Source organism: Anolis carolinensis, chromosome 1 (assembly GCF_035594765.1).
Source record: "Anolis carolinensis isolate JA03-04 chromosome 1, rAnoCar3.1.pri, whole genome shotgun sequence".
NCBI classification, from domain to species: domain Eukaryota; kingdom Metazoa; phylum Chordata; class Lepidosauria; order Squamata; family Dactyloidae; genus Anolis; species Anolis carolinensis.
Window position 1 is genome coordinate 155,699,263 of NC_085841.1, and position 8,911 is coordinate 155,708,173.

The window sequence follows — 8,911 nt, forward strand, 5'->3', positions numbered from 1 at the left end:
AGAGCATACAGGACAAAGGAAAGGAGTAGAACATGTACCCAGAAAGGTGGTCCAGAAGAATAGTTGACAGTTTCGGAAGCTGAGAAGAGATCCAGCAAAAGTATATTTCCCATGCATTATCCACCAATTAAACCAGAGTTGTCTAACTGGTATTTAAACCAGATTAAAATAGATCTAGCTAATTTGTTTTTACGCAAAATCCCTCAGATTCCTTGCCAAAAATGGAATGCTGGATGCTGGTTGATAGTTGTCCAATATGATGGGACTGAGAATTTATTATGTATTTTTACAGTTGTGTTATAAGTGCCTTCTTAAGACATTTTAGTACCCCGCCTTGTTTAGTCAGGCATTTGTCACTTGCTCAAATCACTGCCCAAGCATTCTTCCTCTGGCTTGAAGGGCAAGTATTTAACACATTTGTTGTGTTTCTCAGAGCAGTGATTTTATTTGCAAAGTGCAAGGTAAATTGTCCACAGTGATTGGTAAAGAAACCTCTAATACCTTGAAATAGTATTGCTGGTCTTAAAGATACGGTAATGCCAGAGAAGAACATTGTTTTTGCTATCTTTCAGATAGCTTCTAGTCTATATTCAATTGGACTTTTCTACTTATGTCATTCCTTTAGCTATCTCACTTGTTTCTTCACTGCTACTGCCTGGAAAACAGGGAACTGGATTGACTTTGAAGTAAGGGATGCCTGGAGTAATCATTCCACCATTTTTGCCATTTCCCCATTCTACAGGTCATTGGGAGTTTCAATAGAATCTCCTTAAAAAGTGGTTCTCAACCTGGGGTCCCCAGATGTTTTTAGCCTTCAACTCCCAGAAATCTTACCAGCTGGTAAACTGGCTGGGATTTCTGGGAGTTGTAGGCCAAAAACATCTGGGGACCCACAAATTGAGAACCACTGCCTTAGAATCACCTTGCAAGGCAGCAGGAAACTCCCCAAGAATCAGAGGTGGGGGGAACCAATAGGAGTGGTGGGAGCAGAGCTGTTAAAGCAGTGGAGGCAGTGGCGAGAGAAAGCTATGGGGTGAGGGTGGTGGCAGGAGAAAGCAGTGGTGGCAGGGATGGTTGTGGGGAAATGCAGTGGTAAGTGCAGTGACAGGGGAATGCAGCGGGGGCAGGGGCAACAGTAGGGGAAAGCAGATGCAGCAGGGGAATGCAGTTGTGGGAGAGAGCAGCAGCGGTAGTGGGGGGGGGAGCAGTGGTGGGGGCAGTAGCAGGGGAAAGCTGCAACAGTGGAAGCAAGGGAAAGCAGCAGGGCCAGGGAAAAGCAGCAGGCAGGTGGGAACAACGGCTGGTACTCAGCAGGCTGGTTGTTGTGCAGGCCTTATCCAGCCTCTTCAGTTTTATTAGCATTTAATCTGCTCAATTTCTTCATTAAAATAAGCAATTGGCATTGCTTTAACAGCAAGGGTTTTAGTGGGTCTTTCGTTCACATCTACTGGTGACCCTGCATTCCACTGAGGCTGGATCTATTCTGCCATATAATTCAGATTATTAAAGCAGATAAGGCACATTATCAGCTTTGAACTGGATTATACGAGTCTGCACTGCCATATAATCCAGTTCAAAACAGGAGATGGACACATGAAAGAATGTTACACATAGTCAGGTTTGGGCCTTTTCCTCCGGCCCGTGGAGGGTAACGGGGAAAAGAGGAACCCTGCCTCAGAAACCAAGAGGATCCCAGTCTGAGAGGAAAAGCGGCAGACAAGATGACTCCTGCTGCTTTCAGAAAAACCTCAGCCTGACTTCGTCTTGAGAACTCCACCCCAGCCTCCTCCGTTGCCTTGGCAATGCAGGGTGAGGGGCTCTCAGTACAGGAAATGCTGCTCTTCCCACCCTCGCTCTGCAGCCTTCTTGGAGGTTGGAAGTGGCTGGATGTGACTGTAATACCAGCAGGGCTTTCCCTGCAGAAGAGAACTGGAAGCCAAAATTGCCCCCAACTTCTGCTTCCAGGTTGGACCCATTTCTGCACCCTTCAAGGGTGACTGATCCATTAGGCCATAGAGAGAAGGTCTTTTATTCTGTTTATTTATACCCACTTTATCTCTCCCAAAGGAGACTCAAAGTGGCTTATATTTAAAAGTATTCATTTGCTTTTAATTGCCATATTTCAATATTTATATCATGCCATGGTATAGTATTAGTGTCAAAAGGTTTGCCCATGCCTATAGTAGAAGGACCAGGAATCACTGTGTAAGTTTGGAGCTATGCAATCAATGTGAAGTGTTCTCCATCAACAATGATGATGCAGAAGAAGTGCAACAGTGCTTGTCCTTCGGGATTGTGCAGCTGCCCCTGGAAGACTCAGTACATGGAATGGCCCCTGCCAAACCTCCAAAAAGGTGGTAGTAGGGAATTCTCTGCTGAAGTCCTTAGAAGTCATGCCATAACTGTCACCAATTTATTTTTTGTGTGTCAGGAGGGACTTGAGAAGTTGTAATTCATATAAATACTGTAAATAAATAAATAAACAAACTAAATATCTGGTGTGAGAGAATTGGCTGTCTGCAAGGATGTTGCCCAGGGGACGCCCGGATGTTTAATGTTTTATCATTGTGGGAGGCTTCTCTCATGTCCCCACATGGGGAGCTGGAGCTGACAGTGGGAACTCATCTGTGCTCTCCCCAGATTCGAACCAGCAACCTTCAGGTCAGCAACCTAACCTTCAAGTCAGCAGTCCTACTGGCACAAGGGTTTGAAGCATTGTGCAACCGAGGGCTCCAGTGTCACCATTAAGGCATGGAAATGTTCTGTTATGGGATAGAGAGTGATATACATTTGTCCAAAAATATGTTGTATTGTAATTAAAATGTTGGTGCTACAGTTTTACGCGTAGACAATTTGGCCAGATGTCTGTGTATGGGAATTAGAGTGCTGCTGCAGTGTGGGATAGCAATAAAAGTAGACTCCTGCAGAGGAGAGAGGATCCTCTTGTCCTTCGCTGACCGTAGCATTTGTTGGATTTTCTTTGTGGGTCTGTAGATAGTTTGTAGGTTGTGCTTTTTCATCAATTTGCCTATGCGGTCAGTAGTTCCCTTGATGTATGGTAAGAACACCTTTCCTCTGGGTGTATCTTTGTCTTGACTCTCATGGCTTGTTCTTGGCCTTGCAGCTCTTCTGATGTCTGCAGGAGTCTACCGGATACCATGCAGCTGTGGACAAGTCTACATAGGGACCACCAAACGCAGCGCCCAAACAAGAGTCAAAGAACATGAAAGGCACTGCAGACTAATTCAACCAGAGAAATCAGCCATAGCAGAGCACTTGATGAACCAACCTGGACACAGTATATTATTTGAGAACACAAAAATGCTCGACCACTCCAACAACTCTCATGTCAGACTACACAGAAAAGCCATTGAAATCCACAAGCATGTGGACAACTTCAACAGAAAGGAAGAAACCATGAAAATGAACAAAATCTGGCTACCAGTATTAAAAAACTCAAAAATCAGAACAGTAAATAAAAAGCAATACTCTGAAAACAGAGGATTTCCAGACATGAATCAACCAAGGGCAGTTAACGACTCTAAACAAAGGATGCCCCAGAGGCAGGAAGAAGACAGCAGATAAGCTTTTTCAATGCTAATTAAAGTGATTAACTACACAACATTCACACTGACCTCTCTCACCCTAGACTTTCCACAGATATATATTAACCTCTTTGCTTAGTTTTCTCCATACCTCACAACCTCTGAGGATGCCTGCCATAGATGTGGGCGAAACGTCAGGAGAGAATGCTTCTGGAACATGGCCGCACAGCCCGAAAGACATACAACAACCCTGTGATCCCGGCCATGAAAGCCTTCGACAACACATTCAACAACAGATGAATGCCCCAATAACTATGGGTGAAATTATGAAAAATATAGCAAAGTCAAACTCAAACTAAACTCCAGGACCAGATGGTTTCCCCATCTTATGCTACAAAAAAGAGAAGGAACTTAAAAAAACAATGGTAGAATTATTCAGCTCAATACTAAACACAAACAAGATACCAGAGATGTGGGAATGTGCAATAGTTACTTTGATTCTCAAAGACTGCTCATTTTTGACAATAATGTAGTGTGTGTTGCTTGCTTTTGTTATTTATTTTTGTTATTTAAAGGAAACAGGTCTTGGCAGTAGGTGACTCCCTCCTTAGAGGAACGGAAGCCATCATTTCCAGACTGGATGGGATGGCTCGAGAAATATGTTGCCTCCCGGATGCAAAAATGCACCATATCACTCAGAGGCTCACCAGGCTCCTAAAGCTCCATCACCCTCCCCACCTTATGTTGATTCATGTAGGAACTAATGACACCGCTAGGCATACTTTTCAAAAGATCACAAACGATTTTTGAGCTCTAGGAACAAAGCTAAAACTGTGTAATGTACATGTGATCTTTTCATCCCTCCTCCCCGTTGTAGGACACGGCTCTACAAGGGCCAGAAAAATAGTGCAGGTAAATAACTGGCTCAGAAAATGGTGTCAGGAGGAGCGTTTTGGCTTCCTCGACCATGGCCTACTCTTCCGGGAGGATGGCCGACTGGCAAGTGAAGGGATGCATCTCACACAAGTAGGAAAACATCTTTTTGCACACAGACTCACAAACCTCATCAGGCGCACTTTAAACTAGATCCACTGGGGGAGGGGAACAACAGCCTGGCGAACACTATATTACCCACGACCACAGGGAACCGCCAAAAGGCTAAACGGAGGGCTGCACAAACACAGCAAGGACCAAGTACAGAGAGCACAATAATCCCAAATAAACAGCTCGAGGGGAGGTCACGGGGGCTTACATGTCTTTACACTAATGCACAGAGCATGGGAAATAAGCAAGACGAACTCCAACTCTTAGCACAGCACCACACATACGATGTCATAGGCATCACTGAAACCTGGTGAGATGACTCCCATCACTGGAATTTAGCCATTGAGGGCTATAACCTCTTTCACAGAAATAGAACAAAGGGGAGAGGAGGGGGAGTAGCTTTATATGTCAAAAACAGTTACGTTGCAGAAGAAATGCAAGACTGTAATCCGGGAAACCAGCTTGAAAGCATCTGGATAAGAATCAAGGGAACCGGGACTCAAAAAGATCTTGTCGTGGGTGTCTACTACAGACCTCCGAGTCAGGATGAAGAACTTGATGAAGCCTTCTGTCAACAGCTGACCAAACAGGCACAAAGAAGAGATATAGTAGTCATGGGCGATTTCAACTATCCCGATATCTGCTGGAAAACAAACTCGGCCAAGAGTACAAAGTCCAACTCAAGTGGTTGGATCCTTAGGGGCAAGTGACCATGTGCTCCTGCAGTTTGCAATACAAAGGAAGGCTGAAACTAAGACAAGTCAAACATGCATTCTGGGCTTTAAAAGAGCTGTCTTCCAAAAAATGAAGGAATTACAGATTGGCATTCCATGGACGCCAATATTAAAAGACAAGGGAGTTAAGGATGGATGGGAGTTTTTAAAAAGTGAAATACTCAAGGCGCAAATGCAAACAGTGCCAACAAAGAAGAAAAATAAGACAAGTGCAAAGAAGCCAAAATGGATGTCCAAAGAACTTCTAACTGAGCTAAGACTCAAAAGTGACATGCACAAGAAGTGGAAAAGGGGAGAAATCACCAAAGAAGAATTCAAACGTATAGCCAACTCCTGTAGGGAAAAGGTTTGCAAGGCTAAAGCGCAAAATGAGCTCAGGCTTGCCAGGGACATAAAAAACAACAAAAAAGGCTTTTTTGCTTACATTGGTAGAAAAAGGAAGAACAAGGAGGCGATAGGGCCACTGCGAGGAGAAGATGGGGTGATGGTGACAAGGGACAGGGAAAAGGCAGAACTGCTTAATGCTTTCTTTGCCTCAGTCTTCTCACAAAAAGAAAGCCATCTTCAACCTCAGCAACATGGAATGAACGAAGGATTGGGGGAAATCCAACCCCAAATAGGGAAACAATTGTCCAGGAACAACTGGCCTCTCTAAATGAATTCAAGTCCCCAGGGCCAGATCAGCTACATCCAAGAGTATTGAAGGAACTAGCGGAAGTTATTTCAGAACCACTGGCAATTATCTTCGAGAGTTCTTGGAGAATGGGAGAAATCCCAGCAGATTGGAGGAGGGCGAATGTGGTCCCTATCTTCAAGAAAGGAAAAAAGAATGACCCAAACAATTACCGTCCTGTTAGCCTCACGTCGATACCAGGCAAGATTCTGGAAAAGATCATTAAGAAAGTGGTCTGCGAACACTTAGAAACAAATGCGGTCATTGCAACACGGATTTACCAAAAACAAGTCATGCCAGACTAATCTGATCTCTTTTTTCGATAGAATTACAAGCTGGGTCGATACAGGGAATGCTGTGGATGTAGCGTACCTGGATTTCAGTAAGGCTTTCGACAAAGTCCCCCACGACCTTCTGGCAAACAAACTAGTAAAATGTGGGCTAGACAAAACTACGGTTAGATGGATCTGTAATTGGCTAAGCAAATGAACCCAAAGGGTGCTCACCAATGCGTCGTCTTCGTCTTGGAAAGAAGTCATGAGTGGAGTGCCGCAGGGCTCCGTCCTGGGCCCGGTTCTGTTCAACATCTTTATTAACGACTTAGACGAAGGGTTAGAAGGCACGATCATCAAGTTTGCAGACAACACCAAATTGGGAGGGATAGCTAACACTCCAGAAGAAAGGAGCAGAATTCAAAACGATCTTGACAGACTAGAGAGATGGGCCGAAACTAACAAAATGAAGTTCAACAGGGACAAATGCAAGATACTTCACTTTGGCAGAAAAAATGGAATGCAAAGATACAGAATGGGGGACACCTGGCTTGACAGCAGTGTGTGCGAAAAAGATCTTGGAGTCCTCGTGGACAACAAGTTAAACATGAGCCAACAATGTGATGCGGCAGCTAAAAAAGCCAACGGGATTCTGGCCTGCATCAATAGGGGAATAGCGTCTAGATCCAGGGAAGTCATGCTACCCCTCTATTCTGCCTTGGTCAGACCACACCTGGAATACTGTGTCCAATTTTGGGCACCGCAATTGAAGGGAGATGTTGACAAGCTGGAAAGCGTCCAGAGGAGGGCGATTAAAATGATTAAAGGTCTGGAGAACAAGCCCTATGAGGAGCAGCTTAAAGAACTGGGCATGTTTAGCCTGCAAAAGAGAAGGCTGAGAGGAGACATGATAGCCATGTACAAATATGTGAGGGGAAGTCATAGGGAGGAGGGAGCAAGCTTGTTTTCTGCTGCCCTGCAGACTAGGACACGGAACAATGGCTTCAAACTACAGGAAAGGAGATTCCACCTGAACATCAGGAAGAACTTCCTCACTTTGAGGGCTGTTCGACAGTGGAACTCTCTCCCCGGGGCCGTGGTGGAGGCTCCTTCTTTGGAGGCTTTTAAGCAGAGGCTGGATGGCCATCTGTCGGGGGTGCTTTGAATGCGATTTTCTGCTTCTTGGCAGGGGGTTGGACTGGATGGCCCATGAGGTCTCTTCCAACTCTACTATTCTATGATTCTATGATTTTATGATTATACCAATAAAGTTATCAAGTGCTAACCAGTGAGAATTTGTTTTGAACAGATGGTTAGGCCACACATTTTTGACAGCAGAGGGGAACAGAAGCTGACCTGACAGGTTTGCAGACCTGACAGGATGGCTCGAGAAGCAGGTTGTCTCTCTGGAGCAAATATCCAAGATGTAGTAAATAGGGTGCCAAGGTTTTTCGAGCCCACAGCATTGTCTCTTCCTTTTGGTTCATGTGGGAACCATTGACACTTTGGGAGATCCCACAAAAGTATGAAAATATGGGTAAGAAGCTTAAGGGCCTTGATGTCCAGGCCACCATTTCATTTGTCCTCCCATTTTAAGTGTGTGATCCAGAAATGGAGGGGGAGATGATAGAAGTTAATAACTAATTTTGCAGATTTGGCTTCCTAGACCATGATCTAAGATTGAATGAAGTTGGGCTTCTGGCAAGGGATAGGTTGCACCTCACAGAAGTTGGCAGGAACATTAATAAAATAATAGAGCTGGAAGAGACCGAAAAGGCCTTCCAGTCCAACCCCTCCACCACGCAGGAACACATAACCAAAGCAGCCCTGACAGATGGGCACCCAGTTTTTGCTTATATGCCCCCAGAGAAGGAGACTCCACCATGTTTTGAGGCAGCATCTTCCACAGCTCTTACTGTCAGGAAGTTTTTCCTAATGTTTAGGTGAAATCCTTTTTCCTGTAATTTGAATTTTAAAAAGGACTATTAGTTAAATCTAGATATGAAGATTATATCTGTAATGTTAATGTTAGCTGGAACAACTTCAGCTGATCAAAGTACTGCTATCTCTATTAATGTTATGTACCTATCAGCATGTTTCATTGCGCATTACTATGTGTACCCAGCTTATAACTTTATTTCATATTTACATAACAAATGTGGATATTCTAAATGGAAAAATATGTTGGAACTCCAAATAATGCACTCACAAGAGAATCTTGGAAATATATTTCATGCTAGGTTACTACACCACAGCAAAGTTATGACTAAAGAAAATGTGGACAAACTACTAGTCCAATATACTCCTGACTCCTCCTCTTCAGTTCATGAAAATTCTACAATCATCCCTTTCCTGTCTGAGCTGGCTGGCATTATCAGTCTCTTCTCAGGCTAGGCCAGAATTATCAGTCTTTTCCCATGATGGGCCTCCCAATGTTTTGCATTCTTCACCTTGGGGTGAATTATGGCATAGGGTGCTCTAGTGTCGCAAGCCCCTTCCACACAGCTGTATAAAATCCACATGGATTATATGACAGTGTGGACTCAGATAACCCAGTTCATAGCAGATATTGTGGAATTTTCTGCCATGATATGCTGGGATGTAGGGCTGTGTGGAAGGACCCTTTGAGAAACAAAGGATTAT